Source organism: Equus quagga, chromosome 14, assembly GCF_021613505.1.
Source record: "Equus quagga isolate Etosha38 chromosome 14, UCLA_HA_Equagga_1.0, whole genome shotgun sequence".
Classification (NCBI taxonomy): Eukaryota; Metazoa; Chordata; class Mammalia; order Perissodactyla; family Equidae; genus Equus; species Equus quagga.
This window is the reverse complement of record NC_060280.1, coordinates 15,984,536-16,005,130: the sequence shown is the minus strand read 5'-3', so window position 1 is coordinate 16,005,130 and position 20,595 is coordinate 15,984,536. Positions and strand designations below refer to the sequence as shown.

The following is a 20,595-nucleotide window of genomic DNA, read 5'->3' as shown; positions in this document are numbered from 1 at the left end:
TAAATTACATGAAAGACATTCAACATTTTTTATAGAATAGGCTTTGTGTTCGATGATTTTGCCCAACTATAGGCTAATGTAAGTGTTCTAAGCATGTTTAAGCTAGGCTAGGCTAAGCTGTGATGTTCAGTAGCTTAGATGTATTAAATGCGCTTTTGACTTAAGATATTTTCAACTTACAATGCGTTTATCCAGATGAACCCCATTGTAAGCTGAGGAAGATCTGTATATATCTGTGTGAGACCAGTTCTTCTTCAAATACTTCAACGAAAGCCCTATATCACAATCAGCTGAGTGCAAAAGCAGATGAGAAACCAGCTGTTTTTCTTCAAGCCAAGTATAAAAGAGATTTGTAAAAATGTAAAACAATACCACTCATCTCATTATTTTGTATTGGAAAATATAGCTATTCTTCATAAAAATATGTTATCTCTGCTAACATGTAATGTGATTATTATTGTTATTTTTTTTTAAGATTTTATTTTTTTTCCTTTTTCTCCCCAAAGCACCCCCATACATGGTTGTATATTCTTTGTTGTGGGTCCTTCTAGTTGTGGCATGTGGGACGCTGCCTCAGCGTGGTTTCACTAGCAGTGCCATGTCCGCGTTCAGGATTCGAACCAACGAAACACTGGGTCGCCTGCAGCGGAGCGCGCGAACTTAACAACTCGGCCACGGGGCCAGCCCCATTATTGTTATTTTAAGTGAATTAAAAGTAAAAGTTCTGGGGCCGGCCCTGTGGCCAAGTGGTTAAGTTCGCACACTCTGCTTCAGCGGCCCAGGGTTTTGCTGGTTCGGGTCCTGGGCGGGGACATGGCACTGCTTATTAGTCCATGTTGAGGCAGTGTCCCACACACCACAACTAGAAGGACCCATAACTAAAATATACAACTATGTACTGGGGGGATTTGGGGAGAAAAACCAGGAAAAAAAGAAGATTGGCAATAGTTGTTAGTTCAGGTGCCAATCTTTTAAAAAAAAAAACAAGTAAAAGTTCTTAAAACGTCTCAGTTATAATTTCTAATATAAGAAATATTGATAGACATAGCCTTTATAAACAAAAACTCTTTGGGGTTCTTAACAACCTTTAAGAGTGTAATAGGGACCTGAGACCAAAAAGTTTGAGAACTGCTGCTCCAGGGATCATATCTAGAAATAGAATGGAATTGCTGAGACATAGAGCGCGTATTACATTCACCTTTAGTATATAATGCCAGGTTGTTTTCCAAAGGTGTGATATCAATTTACACTCCCATCAGCAATGGAGAGCTCTAGTTAAAGGAGCTGGTACTTTCTGATTTTTATTTGATTTGTAAAACACTCCACACTATGGCAGAGGTAGCAGATTTTTGGAGAGAGCAGAAGTGTAGCAGTCTAGGCTCCACCATTTAGCAGCAGAGCGGTCTTGGACAAAGTAGGTAACCTTAGTTTTTTCGTGGGATTGTTTTTATGACGATGTGAAATCATACATGTAAAGCACTAGAACTGTGCCCAGTACATAGTAGATGCTGTACATAATTGTGCTTAATAAATATTGGCTGTCATCATGGTCTCTGTCCATTTTTATGGAAATATGGAGTTACAGCCAAGAAATGCTGTGATCAGCACTGGGATTGCAGCTATGCTGATGAAATGAGTACTTTATTTAGGCTTCACCTTGCTTTTGGTGAGGGCAGTGGGGGGAGGGGAAGTCTAAGAATATAGAATATAGAAATTGAAATATCAGACCTCCTTGTGGTGGGGGTGGAGAGTCAGAGTTTTTTCTTTTATTTAAACAAAATGAAAGCCCAGATGGTGTTTTTTATCCGTTTCGAATGAGGAATTTCCTCAATGCTGAACCATAAAAGACTCACCTGACTCAGTTCCTCATGACTCAGGAAGATGCAAGACAAATAGACTAATAAAGAGATAACATTTATTGAGTGTTTAATATGTGCTATACACTGTTCAAAGAAACTTACCCTTTTTTTTCATTTCACTGCATAACAACTCTACCTATTGGATATTTTTCTTAACTCATTTTACTGAGGCATGGAGAAGTTGAGTAACTTTTCCAACTCTACACATTTGTTAAGGTATTGAGCTTAGCTTTAAGCCAAGGCAATCTGACCCAAGAGCCCCCCATCTTAATTACTCCCTGATACTGCCTCCCTTGAATATATGATTTTCAAAAACACACAGTTTGAGTAGATTGGAGAGACTGATATATATTTTAGTTAAGTCAACGAACCTGTGGGATAGAAATGATAGAAATGATTTAGCTAGTGATTCAAGAGCACTTTCCCTGAAATGAGGAGGGGCGTAACCCGAAGCACTTGTGTATTACTGTGCAGAGGATAAAGAATAAAGTGATCCGAGGACCAACTCTTAAAGGGCCCACGTGCTTGGACCCATATACCCCAGGACCCACCTCAGAAGCAGCCAGTCATGCCCAGACTAAAAGTGAAGGAGGCTCACCTGCTTATACTAAAGCATGGCCTGAGGGGCAGGTATCTAACTCAACACACACATCTAGGAGCCTGCTGGAACACTCTAGAGAGAGCTCTCCCTCTGCCATGCTCCATCTCTAGATGGAGGAGAGCTTTACATGAGTCTGGTGCCCCAGTTTTATGTCTGGTGACCTGGTTTTTGTGGCTGTCACCCAGGGGACACCACCAGATCACATGGATTTGGTGTGGCCAGCAAGGCTTACACTTGTGGTCCCACAGGACTGTATACATTTTCATACTTTTATAAGCTGCAGTCTTAGGGCCTACCTTCCAATCAGCTAGAATCTAGGTGCTGAGATCTTCCCTTTAGGGACACTGACAGGTCTCAGCACATCTTCAACTAGTGGGAGCTATCAAAGATATCACAGGCTGCTTGGACAAGTACAAGGATGTGAGAGACAGCAAAGAGCTGGGGCAGGGTTCAACAACAAGATTTATCTCCTACATGAGGCCACTCTTTCAAGACTGGGAAAGGTGGTTGCTTCATCTACTGTATAGAAACCAATACAGAGTGCTCGCTTCGGCAGCACATATACTAAAATTGGAACGATACAGAGAAGATTAGCATGGCCCCTGCGCAAGGATGACACGCAAATTCGTGAAGCGTTCCATATTTTTACAGCCAGGCAAAAGAAACTAACCTACAAAGGAACCCCCATCAGGCTATCAGCAGATTTCTCAGCAGAAACTTTACAGGCTAGAAGAGAGTGGAATGATATATTCAAAATTCTGAAGGACAAAAATCTACAGCCGAGAATTCTCTACCCAGCGAAAATATCCTTCAAATACGATGGAGAAATAAAAACTTTCCCAGATAAACAAAAATTAAGGGAGTTCATTGCCACAAAACCTCCTCTTCAGGAAATCCTCAGGAAAACCCTCATTCCTGAAAAATCCAAAAAAGGAAAGGGGCTACAAAACCAAGAGCAGAGGAGATAAGTAGAAGGACAACAACAGAGAGTAGCAGCTCTACATCAGAACAGATTAAACCATGGGACGAGAAACAAAGGAAACTGAAAAAAACCGGAAAACAAGACACAAAATGGGAGTGGTAGGCCCCCACGTCTCAATAATCACTCTAAATGTAAACGGATTGAACTCCCCAATCAAAAGACACAGAGTGGCAGGATGGATCAAAGAACAAGATCCAACAATATGCTGCCTCCAGGAAACACACCTCAGCCCCAAAGACAAACACAGACTCAGAGTGAAGGGATGGAGAACAATACTCCAAGCTAATAATGAACAAAAGAAAGCAGGTGTCGCTATACTAATATCAGACAAGGTAGATTTCAAAGCAAAACAGATAAAGAAAGATAAAGAGGGACAGTATATAATGATAAAAGGGACTCTCCACCAAGAAGACATAACACTTATAAATATATACGCACCCAACACAGGAGCACCAAAATTTGTAAAGCAACTCTTAATAGAACTAAAAGAAGACATCAACAACAATACAATAATAGTAGGGGACCTCAACACACCATTAACACCAATGGACAGAACATCCAGACAGAAAATCAACAAGGAAATAATAGAATTAAATGAAAAATTAGACCAGATGGACTTAATAGATATATATAGAACACTTCATCCAAAAACAGCAGGTTACACATTCTTCTCAAGTGCACATGGAACATTCTCAAGGATTGACCATATTTTGGGAACCAAAGCAAACATCAATAAATACAAGAGAGTTGAAATAATATCAAGCATCTTTTCTGATCATAACGCTATTAAACTAGAAATCAACTACAAGAAAAAAGCAGAGAAAGGTGCAAAAATGTGGAGACTAAACAACACGCTTCTCAACAAACAATGGATCATTGAAGAAATTAAAGAAGAAATCAAATATTATCTGGAGACAAATGAAAATGAGAACACGACATACCAAATCATTTGGGACGCAGCAAAAGCAGTCCTAAGAGGGAAATTCATCGCAATACAGGCTCACCTCACTAAACAAGAAAAAGCTCACGTAAGCAACCTCAAACGACACCTAACAGAACTAGAAAAAGAAGAACAAACAAAGCCCAGAGTCAGTAGAAGGAGGGAAATAATAAAAATAAGAGCAGAAATAAACGATATTGAAACAAAAAAGACAATAGAAAGGATCAATGAAACAAAGAGTTGGTTCTTCAAAAGAATTAACAAAATTGACAAACCCCTAGCCAGACTCACCAAGAAAAGAAGAGAGAAAGCGCAAATTAACAAAATCAGGAATGACAGAGGAGAAATCACAACAGATACCAATGAAATACAAGAGATCATAAGAGAATACTATGAAAAACTATATGCCAACAAATTGAACAACTTGGAAGAAATGGACAAATTCCTAGACTCCTACAATCTCCCCAAACTGAATCAGGAAGAAATGGAGAATCTGAATAGACCAATCACAAGTAAGGAAATAGAAACGGTAATCAAAAACCTCCCCAAAAACAAGAGTCCAGGACCAGACGGCTTCTCTGGAGAATTCTACCAAACATTCAAAGAAGACTTAATACCTATTCTCCTCAAACTGTTCCAGAAAATTGAGAAAGATGGAGAACTCCCTAACACATTCTATGAAGCCAACATCACTCTGATCCCCAAACCTGACAAGGACAACACAAAGAAGGAGAACTACAGGCCGATATCACTGATGAACATAGATGCAAAAATCCTCAACAAAATTTTGGCAAACCGATTACAGCAATACATCAAAAAGATTATACACCATGATCAAGTGGGATTTATACCAGGGACACAGGGATGGTTCAACATCCGCAAGTCAATCAACGTGATACACTACATCAACAAAATGAAAAACAAAAACCACATGATCATCTCAATAGACGCAGAGAAAGCATTCGACAAGATCCAACACCCATTTATGATAAAAACCCTCAGTAAAATGGGTATAGAAGGAAAGTACCTCAACATAATAAAGGCCATATATGATAGACCCACAGCCAACATCATACTCAATGGACAAAAGCTGAAAGCCATCCCTCTGAGGACAGGAACAAGACAAGGGTGCCCACTTTCACCACTCCTATTCAACATAGTACTGGAGGTGCTGGCCAGAGCAATTCGGCAGGAAAAAAAAATAAAAGGAATCCAAATAGGTAACGAAGAAGTAAAACTCGCGTTGTTTGCAGACGACATGATCTTATACATAGAAAACCCCAAAGAATCCACAGAAAAACTATTAGAAATAATCAACAACTACAGCAAAGTAGCAGGGTATAAAATTAACGTGCATAAATCAGTAGCATTTCTATACACTAACAATAAACTAACAGAAAAAGAACTCAAGAACTCTATCCCATTCACAATCGCAACGAAAAGAATAAAATACCTTGGGATAAACTTAACCAAGGAAGTGAAGGATCTATACAATGAAAACTACAAGACTTTCTTGAAAGAAATTGACGATGACATAAAGAGATGGAAAGACATTCCTTGCACATGGATTGGAAGAATAAACATAGTTAAAATGTCCATACTACCTAAAGCAATATACAGATTCAATGCTATCCCGATCAGAATCCCCAGAACATTCTTCACAGAAATTGAACAAGCAATCCTAAAATTCATATGGGGGAACAAAAGACCACGAATTGCTAAAGCAATCTTGAGCAAGAAAAACAAAGCCGGCGGAATCACAATCCCCGATTTCAAAACATACTACAAAGCTACAGTGATCAAAACAGCATGGTACTGGTACAAAAACAGGTCCACAGATCAATGGAACAGAATTGAAAGCCCAGAGATAAAACCACACATCTATGGACAGCTAATCTTCGACAAAGGAGCAGAGGGCCTACAATGGAGAAAAGAAAGTCTCTTCAACAAATGGTGCTGGGAAAACTGGACAGCCACATGCAAAAGACTGAAAATCGACCATTCTTTTTCACCACACACCAAAATAAACTCAAAATGGATCAAAGACCTAAAGATTAGGCCTGAGACAATAAGTCTTTTGGAAGAGAATATAGGCAGTACACTCTTTGACATCAGTTTGAAAAGAATCTTTTCGGACACTGTAACTCCTCAGTTGAGGGAAACAATAGAAAGAATAAACAAATGGGACTTCATCAGACTAAAGAGCTTCTTCAAGGCAAGGGAAAACAGAATTGAAACAAAAAAACAGCTCACTAATTGGGAAAAAATATTTACAAGCCACTTATCCGACAAAGGGTTAATCTCCATAATATACAAAGAACTCACACTGCTTAACAACAAAAAAACAAACAACCCGATCAAAAAATGGGCAGAGGACATGAACAGACATTTCTCAAAAGAAGATATGAATATGGCCAATAGACACATGAAAAGATGTTCATCATCGCTAATCATCAGGGAAATGCAAATCAAAACTACACTAAGATATCACCTTACCCCCGTTAGATTGGCAAAAACATCCAAAACCAAGAACGACAAATGTTGGAGAGGTTGTGGAGAAAGAGGAACCCTCATACACTGTTGGTGGGAATGCAAACTGGTACAGCCACTATGGAAAACAGTATGGAGATTTCTCAAAAAGTTAAAAATAGAAATACCCTATGACCCAGCCATCCCATTACTGGGTATCTATCCTAAGAACCTGATATCAGATATCTCAAGAGTCCGTTGCACCCCTATGTTCATCGCAGCATTATTTACAATAGCCAAGACGTGGAACCAGCCTACATGCCCAGAAACTGATGATTGGATAAAGAAGATGTGGTATATATACACAATGGAATACTACTCAGCCATAAAAAAAGACGAAATTGGCCCATTCACAACAATGTGGATGGACCTCTAGGGCATTATGTTAAGCGAAATAAGTCAGTCAGAGAAAGACGAACTCTATATGACTCCACTCATAGGTGGAAATTAGTATATTGAGAAGGAGATCTGATCGGTGGTTACCAGGGAAAAGGGGGGGTGGGGGGAGGGTACGGAGGGGGAAGTGGTGTACCCACAACATGACTAACAAAAATGTACAACTGAAATTTCACAAGCTTGTAATCCATCATAACATTAATAAAAAAAAAAAAAAAAAAAGAAACCAATACAGAGAATCAAGCAAAATAAAGAAACACAGGAATATGTTCCAAATGAAAGAACAAGATAAAAACCTCAGAAGAAAAAAACACTTAATTAAACAGAAACAAACAATTTACCTGATAAAAAGTTCATAGTAATGGTCATAAAGATGCTCACTGAACTGGGGAGAAGAAGGAATGAACACAGTGAGAATTTTAAGAGATGGAAAATATAAGAAAGTACCAAATAGAAGTCATGGAGCTGAAGAATACAATAAGTGAACTGACAAATACACTAGAGGGATTCAACAGCAGACTAGATGAAGTAAAAGAAAGGATCAGTCAACTCAAAGACAGGGAAGTGAAACTCACCCAATCAGAAGCAGCAAAAAGGAAAAGGAATGAAAAAAGTGAAGATAGCTTGAGAGACTTATGGGACAACATCAAATGGACTAACATTTGCATTATAGGGGTTCCAGATGGAGAAGAGATAGAGAAAGGGACAGAAATCTTATTTGAAGAAATAATGGCTGAAAATTCCCCTAATCTGGGGAAGGAAACAGACATCTAGATCCAGGAAGCCCAGAAAGTTCCAAATAAGATGAACCCAAAGAGACCAACACCAAGACACATTATAATTATGATGTTAACAAGGAGACAAGGAGAGAACCTTAAAAGGAACAAGAGAAAAACAACTTGTTACACACAAGGGAACTCCCGTAAGACTGTCAGCAGATTTTTCAGCAGAAGCGTTGCAGGTCAGAAGGAAGTGTTACAATACATTCAAAGTGCTGAAAGAAAGAACTTCCAACCAAGAATATCTACCAAGCATCATTACCATCAGAGTTGAAGGAGAAATAAAGAGCTTTCCAGATAAGCAAAGGCTAAAGGAGTTCATCACCACTAAACGGGCCTCACAGGAAATATTAAAGGAACTTCTCTAGGCTGAAAAGAAAGGACACTAATTAGTAACAAGAAAACATATGAAAGAATAAATCTCACTGGAGAGGTAATATATAATAATTAGTATACATAAATAAATATAATTAATCACTTATAAAGCTAATATGAAGGTTAAAAGAGCAAAGCAGTAAAAATAACTATGATTACTCAGGGCTGGCCTAGTGGTGTAGTGGTTGAGTTCACATACTCTGCTTTGGTGGCCCGGGGTTTACAGATTTGGACCCTGGGTCTGGACTTGGCACTGCTCATCAACCCATGCTGTGGTGGCATCCCACATAAAATGGAGGAAGATTGGCACAGATGTCAGCTCAGTGACAATCTTCCTCAAAAAAACCCCCACAACAACTGATTATAATAATTAGTTAAGGGATACAAAAGATAAAAAGATGTACAATGTGACATCAAAAACATAAAATGTGAAGAAAATTGACAAACCCTTAGCCAGATTCACTAAGAAAGAAAGAGAGCTCAAATAAATGAAACTGGAAATGAAAGAGGAGAAATTACAATGGATACCACAGAAACACAAAGGATTATAAGAGAATACTATGAAAAATTATATGCCAACAAATTGGACAATCCAGAAAAAATGGATAAATTCTTAGACTCATACAACTTGCCAAAATGGAATCAAGAAGAAATAGAGATCCTGAATACATCAAACACAAATAAAGAGATTGAAACAGTAATCAAAACCTCCCAAAAAATAAAAGTCCAGGACCAGATGGCTTCTCTGGAGAATCCTACCAAACATTCAAAGAAGATTTAATACCTATCCTTCTCAAACTATCCCAAAAAGTTGAAGAAGATGGAACACTTCCTAAAACATTCTACAAGGCCAATATTCCCCTGATCCCAAAGCCAGACAAGGACAACACAAAGAAGGAAAATTACAGGCCAATATGGCTGATGAATATAGACGCAAAAATCCTCAACAAAATATTAGCAAACCGAATACAGCAATACATTAAAAGGATCATACACCATGATAAAGTGGGGTTTTTACCAGGGGCACAGGGATGGTTCAATCAGTGTGATACACCAGATTAACAAAATGAGAAATAAAAACCACATGATCATCTCAATAAACCCAGAGAAAGCATTTGACAGGATCCAACATCCATTTATGATAAAAAGTCTCAATAAAATGGGTGTAGAAGGAAAGTACCTTAACGTAATAAAGGCCATATATGACAAACCCACAGCCAACATCATACTTAATGGGGAAAACCTGAAAGCCATCCCTCTGAGAACAGGAACAAGACAAGGGTGTCCTCTCTCACCACTCTTACAGTACTGGAGGTTTTGACCAGAGAAAACAGGCAAGAAACAGGTATTCAAATTGGCCATCAAGAAGTGAAACTCTTGCTGTTTGCAGTCGACATGATTTTATATATAGAAAACTCTAAAGAATCCATTGGAAAACTATTAGACATAATCAACAACTACAGCAAAGTTGCAGGGTACAAAATCAACTTACAAAAATCAGTTGCATTTCTATGCACTAATAACAAACCAAGAGAAAGAGAGCTCAAGAATATAATCCTATTTACAATGACAACCAAAAGAATAAAATATCTAGGAATAAATTTAACCAAGGAGGTGAAAGACCTGTACAATGAAAACTACAAGATATTATTGAAAGAAATTGTTGATGACATAAGGAAATGGAAAGATACTCCATGCACGTGGATTCGAAGAATGAACATAGTTAAAATGTCCATACCACCTAAAGCAATCTACAGATTCAATGCAATCCCAATCAGACTCTCAATGACATTCTTCACAGAAATAGAACAAAGAATCCTAAAATTCATATGGGGCAACAAAAGACCCTGAACAGCTAAAGGTATCCTGAGAAAAATGAACAAAGCTAGAGATATCACAATCCCTGACTTCAAAATATAGTACAAAACTATAGTAATCAAAACAGTGTTGTGCTGGTACAAAAACAGACACACAGATCAATGGAACACAATTGAAAACCTAGAAATAAAACCACATATTTATGGACAGTTAATCTTTGACAAAGGAGCCAAGAACATTCAATGGAGAAAGGAAAGTCTCTTCAATAAACAATGTTGGGAAAACTGGACAGCCACATGCAAAAGAATGAAAGTAGACCACTACCTTTTGCCAGACACAAATGAACTCAAAATGGATCAAAGACTTGAAGGTAAGACCTCAAGCCATAAAACTCCTAGAACAAAATATAGGCAGTATACTCTTTGAAATCAGTCTTAGAAGGATCTTTTCAAATACTGTGTCTACTCAGACAAGGGAAACAAAAGAAAAAATAAACAAGTGGGACTTCATCAGACTAAAGAGCTTCTGAAAGGCAAAGGAAACCAGAAACAAAACAAAAAGACAACCCATCAACTGGGAGAAAATACTTGCCAATCATATATCTGACAAGGGGTTAATCTCCAAAATATATAAAGAACTCACATTACTCAACAACAAAAACACAAACAACCTGATCAAAAAATGGGCAGAGGGGGCTGGCCCAGTGGCATAGTAATTAAGTTTGCACACTCTGCTTTGGTGGCCTGGGGTTCTCTGGTTCAGATCCTGGGCGCGGACCTATGCACTACTTCTCAAGCCATGCTGTGGTAGGCGTCCCACATATAAAGTACAGGAGGATGGGCACAGATATTAGCTCAGGGCCAATCTTCCTCAGCAAAAAGAGGAAGATTAGTAGCCAATGTTAGCTCAGGGCTAATCTTCCTCAAAAAAAAAAAGGGCAGATGATCTGAACAGACATTTTTCCAAAAAAGATATACAGATGGCCAATAGGCACATGAAGAGACGTTCAACATCAATGGTCATTAGGGAAATGCAAATCAAGATATCACCTTACACCCATTAGAATGGGTATAATCACCAAGACAAAAAATAACAAATGTAGGAGAGGATGTGGAGAAAAGGGAATCCTCATACACTGCTGGTAGGAATGCAAACTGGTGCACGCTATGGTAAACAGTATGGAGATTTCTCAAAAAATTAAAAATGGAAATACCGTACGAGCCAGCTATCTCACTACTGGGTACTTATCCAAAGAACTTGAAATCAATAATTCAAAGAGACTTATGCACTCCTATGTTCATTGCAGTATTATTCACTATGGCCAAGAGTGGAAGCAAACCAAGTGCCCATTGACTGATGAGTGGATAAAGAAGATTTGGTGTATATATATATACAATGGAATACTCCTCAGCCATAAAAAAAAAAACAAAAACTGTCCCATTCACAACAACATGGACGGACCTTGAGTGTATCATGTTAAGTGAAATAAGCCAGAAAGAGAAAGACAAACATTGTATGATTTCACTCATATGTGGAAAATAAACTAACACATAGACAAAGAGAAAAGTTTAGTAGTTACTAGAGGGGAAGGGAGTTGGGGGGGGCACAAGGGGAGAAGGGACACATTTATATGGTGACTGACAAATAATAACATCCAACTGAAATTTCATAATGTTATAAACTATCATGACCTCAATAGACAAAACAAAACAAAACGAAAACATGGGGGTGGGGGAGAGTAAAAATGTTGAGCTTTAGAATAAGATCGAACTTAAGTTATCAACTTAAAATAGACTGTTGTAGGTATATGTTGTTATATGTAAGTCTCATGGTAACCACAACCAAAACCCTATAGCAGATACACAAAGATAAAGAGAAAGGTGTATAAGCATACCACTAAAGAAGGTCATGAAGCCACAAAGGAAGAGAGTAAGAGAAGAAGAAAGGAACAGAAGAATTACAAAATGGGCAGAAAATAATTAACAAAGTGGCAATAAGTACATCCTTATCAATAATTACTTTAAGTGTAAATGGACTAAATTCTCCAATCAAAAGACAAAGAGTGCCTGAAGGGATGGAGAAACAAGACCTATCTATATGCTGCCTATAACAAACTCACTTTAGATGTAAGGACACACACAGACTGAAAGTGAAGGGATGGAAAAAGATATTCCATGCAAATGGAAACCAAAAGAAAGCTGGAGTAGCTATATTTATATCAGAAAAAAATATACTCTAAAACAAGACTGTAATAAGAGACAAAAGTGGGCATTACATAATGTTAAAGGGGTCAATGTTAAAGGATATATATATCCTTTATATATATATAAATATACATATAGCAAATATTATATATATATAAATATATAAAGCAATATATATAAAAAGCAAATATTAACAGACCTAAAGGGAGAAATAGACAGCAATACAATAATAGTAGGGAACTTTAATACCCCCATTTACATCAATGGATAGACCATCCAGACAGAAAAATCAATAAGGAAACATCAGCCTTAAATGACATGTTAGGCCAGGTGGACACAACAGACATATACAGAACATTCCATTCAAAAGCAGCAGAATACACATTCTTCTGAAGTGCAAATGGAATGTTTTCAAGGAAAGATGATATGTTAGGCCACAAAACAAGTCTCAATAAATTTAAGAGGATTAAAATCATGTCAAGCATCTTTTCTGACCACAATGGTATGAAACTAGGAGTTAATTACATGAATAAAACTGGAAAATTCACAAATATGTGGAGATTAAACAACATGCTACTGAACAACCAATGGATCAAAGAAGAAATCAAAAGAACAATAAAAAAAATACCTTGAGACAAATGAAAATGGAAATATAACATACCAAAATTGTGGGATGCAGCAAAAGCAGCTCTAAAAGAGAAGTTCATAGCAATAAATGCCTATCTCAAGAAACAAGAAAAATCTCAAGTAAACAACCTAACTTTACATCTCAAGGAACTAGAAAAAGAAGATCAATCAATGTCCAAAGTTAGCAGAAGGAAGGAAATATCAAAGATTAGAGCAGAAATAAATGAAATAGAGACTAAAAAGACAATAGAGAAGATCAATGAAACTAAGAGCTGATTCTTTTAAAAGATTAAAAAAAAAATTGACAAACCTTTAGCTCAACTCACCAAGAAAAAAAGAAAGAGGATTCAAATAAAATCAGAAATGAAGCAGGAGATGTTACAACTGATACCACAGAAATGCAGTGGATCATAAGAGACTACTATGAACAATTATACACCAACAAATTGGACAACCCAGAAAAATTGGATAAATTCCTAGAAACATACAGCCTAACAACACTGAATCATGATGAAATAGAAAACCTGAACACATTGATAAATAGTAATGAGATTGAACCAGTAATCAAAAACCCCCCAACAAACAAAAGTCCAGGACCAGATGGCTTCACTGTGAATTCTACCAAACATCCAAATAAGAATTAATACCTATCCTTCTCATACTCTTTCAAAAAACAGAAGAGGAGGGAACTCTCCCAAACTCATTTTATGAGGCCAGCATAACCCTGATACCAAAACCAGACAAGGACACCACAAGAAAAGAAAATTACATGGGTCGGCCCCATGGCCAAGTGGTTAAGTTCGCACACTCCACTTCGGTGGCCCAGGGTTTCATTGGTTTGGATCCTGGGCACGGACATGGCACCGCTCATCAAGCCATGCTGAGGCAGCATCCCACATGCCACAACCAGAAGGACCCACAGCTAAAAATATACAACTGTGTACCACGGGGCTTTGAGGGGAGAAAGGAAAAATAAAATCTTAAAAAAAAAAAAACTTAGCAGAATGTTTGAAAAAAAAAGAAAGAAAATTACAGGTCAAAATCCCAGATCAACAAAGATGCAAAAATCCTCAACAAAATGTTAGCAAACCAAATTCAACAATATAATAAAAGGATCATACACTTTATCAAATGGGGTTTATTCCCAGGATGTAAGGATGGTTCAACATCAGCAAACCAGTCAACATGATACACCATACTAACAAAATGAAGGAAAAAAATCATATGACCTTCTCAATAGATGCAGAAAAAGCATTTGACAAAATTCAACATCCATTCATGACAAAAACTCAACAAAGTGGCTGAAGAGGGAATGTACCTCAACATAATAAAGACCATATATGACAAGCTCACAGCTACCATCATACTCAGTGGTGAAAAGTTGAAAGCTTTTCCTCTAAGATCAGGAACAAAACAAGAATGCTGGGGCCAAGCCCCGTGGCTGAGTGGTTAAGTTTGCGTCCTCCGCTGCGGCAGCCCAGGGTTTTGCTGGTCTGCATCCTGGGTGTGGACATGGCATGGCTCATCAGGTCATGCTGAGGTAGCATTCCATATGCCACAACTAGAAGGACCTACAACTAAAAATACACAACTATGTACCAGGGGACTTTGGGGAGAAAAAGGAAAAAGTAAAATCTTAAAAAAAAAACAAAAAACAAACAAGAATGCTCATTCTCACCACTTTTTTTTTTGAGGAAGATTAGCCTTGAGCTAACTGCTGCCAACCCTCCTCTTTATTGCTGAGGAAGACTGGCTCTGAGCTCACATCCATGCCCATCTTCCTCTACCTTATATGTGGGACGCCTACCACAGCATGGCTTTCCAAGTGGTGCCATGTCTGCACCTGGGATCCAAACCAGGAGCCCCAGCCAACGAAGTGGAATGTGCGCACTTAACCACTGTGCCACCAGGCCGGCCCCATTCTCACCACTTTTGTTCAACATAGTATTGGAAGTCCTAGCCAGAGAAATTAGACAAAAAAAAAAAAAAAAAAAAGGAAAAAGAAAGAAAGAGGGGCTGGTCCCGTGGCCAAGTGGTTAAGTTCACGCGCTCTGCTGCAGGCGGCCCAGTGTTTCGTTGGTTCGAATCCTGGGTGCGGACATGGCACTGCTCATCAAACCACGCTGAGGCAGCGTCCCACATGCCACAACGAGACGGACCCACAATGAAGAATATACAACTATGTACTGGGGGGCTTTGGGGAGAAAAAGGAAAAAAATAAAATCTTTAAAAAATCAAAAAAAGAAAAAAGAAAGAAAGAAAGAAAGAAAAGTCATCCAAATTGGAAAGAAAGAAGTAAAACTGTCACTATTTGCAGACAGCATGACTTTACATAGAGAAACTCTAAAGACTCCATTAAAAATTGTTAGAACTAACAAGTGAATTCAGTAAAGTTGCAGGATACAAAATCAATACATAAAAATTAACTGTGTTTCTATACACTAATAATGAATTGTCAGAAAGAGAAATTAAGAAAACAATCCCATTTACATTGCATCAAAAAGAATAAAGTACCTGGGAATAAATTTAACCAAGGAGGTGAAAGATCTGTATATTGAAAACTATAAGACACTGAAGAAAGAAATTGAAGACACAAATAAATGGAAAGATATTCCATGCCCATGGATTGGTGGAATCGATATTGTTAAAATGTCCATACTACCCAAAGCAATCTATGGATTCAATGCCATCCCTATCAAAACTCCAATGGCATTTTTCACAGAAATAGAACAAATAATCCTAAAATTTGTATGGAACCTCAAAAGACTGAATAGCCAAAGCAATCTTGAGAAAGAAGAAAAAATCTCGAGGCATAATGCTCCCTGATTTCAAACTATATTATAAAACTATCGTAATCAAAACAGTATGGTATTGGCATAAAAACAGACACATAGATCAATGGAACAGAATAGAGAGCCCAGAAATAAACTTACGCATATATGGTGAACTAATTTATGACACAGGAGCCAAGAAAATACAACGGGAAAAGGACAGTCTCTTCAATATATAGTGTTGGGAAAACTGGACAGCCATATGCAAAAGAACGAAACTCAACCACTATCTTATACCATACACAAAAATTAACTCAAAATGGATTAAAGACTTGAATTTAAGACTGAAACCATAAAACTCCTAGAAGAAAATATAGGCAATAATCTCTTTGATATAGATCTTTGTGATAATTTTTTTAACCTGACACCAAAAGCAAAAGCAACAAAAGAAAAAATAAACAAGTAGACTACATCAAACTAAAAAGCTTCTACATGACAAAGAAAACCATCAACAAAATCAAAGGGCGACCTACCAAATGGGAGAAAATATTTGCCAATCATAAATCTGATAAGAGATTAATATCCAAAGTACATAAAGAATTCATACAACTCAACAGGAAAAAAAAGCAAACGTTCTGATTAAAAATGGGCATAAGATCTGAATAGACATTTTCCAGAGATGATATACGGATGGCCAACAAGTATATGAAAAGATGGCCAATATGATTAACCATCAGGGAAATACAAATCAAAACCTCAGTGAGGGCACCTCACACTTGTTAGAATGGCTGTTATCGAAAAGACAAGAGAGAAGTTTTGGCAAGGATGTGGAGAAAAGGGAATGCTTGCGCACTGTTGGTGGGAATGCAAATTAGTGCAGCCACTATAGAAAACAGTATGGCGGGGTTTGTCAAAAAATTAAAAATAGAATTACCATATGATCCAGCAATTCCACTTCTGGGTATTTATCTGAAGGAAATGAAAATACTAACCCAAAAAGATATATGCACCCCCATGTTTGCTGCAGCATTATTTATAATAGGTAAGATATGGAAACAACCTGAGTTCCATTGATAGATGAACGGATAAAAAAATCGTGATACACACACACACGCACACACACACACACACACAATGGAATATTGTTTAGTCACGAAAAAGAGTGAAATCTTACCATTTGCGACAACATAGATGGACCTAAAGGTCTGTCCGTTCGCTTAGAATATCATGCTAAGTGAAATAAGACAGACAAAGACAAATATCATATGATCTCTTTTATATGTGGAACCTAAAAATAAGCTCATAGATAATGGAGAACAGAGAACAGATTGGTGGTTGCCAGAGGCAGGGGGAGGGCGTGGGAGAAATGGGTGAAGGGGATCAAAAAATAAAAAGAAAGAAAAAAAAGAATAAAGCTGTACTTGGTCTCTGGACAGTCTGTCCGTCTTTTGGCAGCTCTTATCTCCCTGAGGATTTTACATGACTGAGTTGATCTTGTTCACTCCTTTCTAATTCTTTGGAACGCTTTTGACTTTGTCAGTCCTTTGCCTTTCACAGTGCCTTTCTCAGCAACCCAGGGAGGTAAGCAAGGTAGACATTCTCATTCTCGTTTTGTAAGTCCGTTAACTGGTTTCCCTAAGGTCACACTAGAAAGCGACAGAGTCAAAATTATCCAAGGTTATTGTCTCCAGATTGTGTGCTCTCTACGTTCTGTCACAATCGACATTCTAAAATATCACCTGCCTCCTTTTCTTTGTGGTTTCTTTTTTTGCTTTTTAATTTGTCCCTTCCTTTTTCCCTAAAGTCTATTGTACTGAATAATTACATGCAGCAACAACAGGTTTTCCTTAGTATCCATGTCTACCTTATCAAGAGATCTTGATGACCCAATTCAAGTGTTTTTTAAACATTATTTGGAAACATAGCTCCTTACTGATGAATTCAAATGTTTTAGATGTTTGAAAAAACTTTTCTAATGAATTCTTTGTATGACTGAATAATTAATTCAAGGCACTTAAAAAGTATTACCTGAGATTCACGCGGCTTTCATCTGGGCAGAGTAAAATAAAACATTAGTCTAATACTTTTTCCCTATTCTCCCATCCTTAGGAAGACAAGAATACAAATCAAACCTTTCTTTCAACCAAGTCACATTGACCAGTTCAGAATATATTTATTCAGAATTAAAATACATTCACTATTTAAATCTTAACTTTGAATCTACTTTTTTCTTCTTTTATTATTAGTATCATCCCTCCGTGTAAAAAAATATTTTGGATCAGGCTAAAATCCCCTTTTACGGCCTTTAACAATCCGGATCTGTCCCCTGCCACTTAGGTAACCATTGATAACACTTTCATTTTTGACTTTCCAAACTTTTTTCTCGTTTCTGTACGCGCATGCATACATCCCCATGGGAAAGGGAAACAAGGTCGTCTCCTACAGTCCCCCTCCCTTATTTGCGGTTTCGCTTTCCACGGTTTCAGTTACCCAATTGGGAAATTTCTAAAGCTCTTTCAAAAAGTGAAAATGGTTCTCCAAGCAGAGTTGGAGTCAGGTAAGGAAGGCACTATTTCAGAGAAAGGTACTTCAGACATATAATAATAATTAGACAAAGACTGAAAAAGAAAGCAAAATAAACAAAAACCTCCACAAAACCGAAAGTCTTCCTGAAGGTGGAGGTGAAAGGAAAGGAACTGCAAAGTCTTTTCCACGCTCTGGCTCTCGTCTATTAACTTCTCATCTGTTCAAGCTTAAAAACAAAACAAAACAAATGAAATGCAAAATAATGTCCTCTTGAATGAGGTGCTAAGCCAGAGGCATCCACATAGCAATTGGTCCTGCTTGCTTCTTTCCTCTCTGCCTGCAATAAAGAAATTCAAAGGAGCAACTAAAGGACTACATTTCTAGTGCTAGAAAACCAAGTCACCTCATTCCTACCAAATGACCAAACACCTCTAAAGCCCCCTCAGCGTTTAGTGAACGCTTCTTTCACTTGCTCTGTTCTGGTCTTTGGACACTTGGTCTTCCTCCAGGGCAGCCTGTGGCAAATACACAGTAATACTCAGTAGAAGCAGAAACCCTGGTGAGGAACTTGGATTTCTTCTTGCATCACTGTTTACGGAGGATCAGGGAGAGGCCCTACATCAACTCTTCAGGCACTGTGTTATTCTCTGTGTCTGCTCCACCAAGCTCCTTGTTGTGGTTGTGACTTTTTTGGGGATGATGTTGAATACCAGAGAGAACTATGGAGATATTTGCAATGTCACCAGCCCCATCACTGGCCCCTGCTGACCGAGTAACCTTGGTTTGTATCATGTCATCACTTCACTCCATATCCCATGGCTACAGATAATTGAGTGAATTGAGTGAAGAACAACCAATACATAGGCTGGCCCACATCCTGTACAGCGGGATGGCATAAAATGCTTTGTCTTAACTGAGGTAGGGGTTTGCTTAATAAAGACTGAACCTTACAAAAAATGTGGATGTGTGAAAATTTTCAGTTTATGTATTGCAAGCACTTTCTGTCATCCAGGGTAGAAAAAACAGCTAGCTTTTGGGAGCAGACCCTCTCTGCATTCTGGGAAGTACTATTTTTCCATGACTTTTTAGTTATATTGATATAAATCAAGTATCAACTTTTCTTGGGAAATTCAATGAAAATACCAAAAACAGAGGATTTATAGTGAAAAACTGTGTCCTATTTAGAATAGGTATGTCTTTTAGAAGAACCATGTCCCTGAAAATGATATTAAAGACATTTTCCCCTAATCTGTAATTAGAATAGCCTATACCTAAAAATCACTGTTTTGAAGAAATGGATGTGTTTCTGTCCAAGTAATTAAAAATAGGAAATTAGGGCCGGCCCCGTAGCCGAGTGGTTAAGTTTGTGCACTCCGCTTCAGCGGCCCAGGGTTTCGCCAGTTTGGATCCTGGGCGCAGACATGGCACCACTCATCAGGCCATGCTGAGGTGGTGTCTCACATAGCACAACCAGAAGGACCTACAACTAGAATGTACAACTATGTACTGGGGGCCTTTGGGGAGAAGAATAAAAAAAAAAAAAGAAGATTGGCAACAGTTGTTAGCTCAGGTGCTAATCTTTAAAAAAGAAAAATTTAAAAAAAATTAAAAAATAGGAAATTAGAGCCAGAGACAAACCACAATTATCCAAAATGAACTTGACGGTTTGGTTGTAAGCCTATTTTGTGATATTGTTAAAAATTAAATATTTCATATTTTGGCAAACATACTCCTCATTATTTTCAAAAGAATTTTCTGGTGAGAGCCTAAGGTGAGAAAGGACAGCCTCAAGGGTGGGGGATAAAAAGAATGCGTGTTTCCACCTTCACTCACCCTGGGGAAAAAAATTCTGGAGCATAAAATGAGGACTCTGTGGGAAAGACAAAAGCAATTTTCCCTCCTGGAGCCTTGGGAATTTGAGGAACGGACCTAAGGGAGGAGAACTTTGCTCAAGGGTACCCTAGCAAGTATTAGGCTGGCCCTAGAGAAAATACCTTATATGATTACTATAATGGTGGATATATGTCATTATATACTTACCAAACCCCATAGAATGTACAAGACCAAGAATGAACCCTAAGGTAAACTATGGACTCTGGGGGATTACGATGTGTCAGTGTAGGTTCATCACTTGTAACAAATGTACTATCCTGGTGGGGGACATTGGTAATGGGGAGGCTATGCATGT

The 20,595-nt window shown here is 38.0% G+C and overlaps 1 non-coding gene across 1 annotated transcript; it reads left to right on the top strand.

Moving 5' to 3' along the window:
- The first annotated feature begins 3,000 nt into the window (after nucleotides 1-3,000).
- On the top strand, nucleotides 3,001-3,107 carry LOC124225900 (U6 spliceosomal RNA). Its single transcript, XR_006885123.1, has one exon. It is a non-coding gene; the product is annotated as a U6 spliceosomal RNA (small nuclear RNA).
- The last annotated feature ends 17,488 nt before the right edge of the window (nucleotides 3,108-20,595 follow it).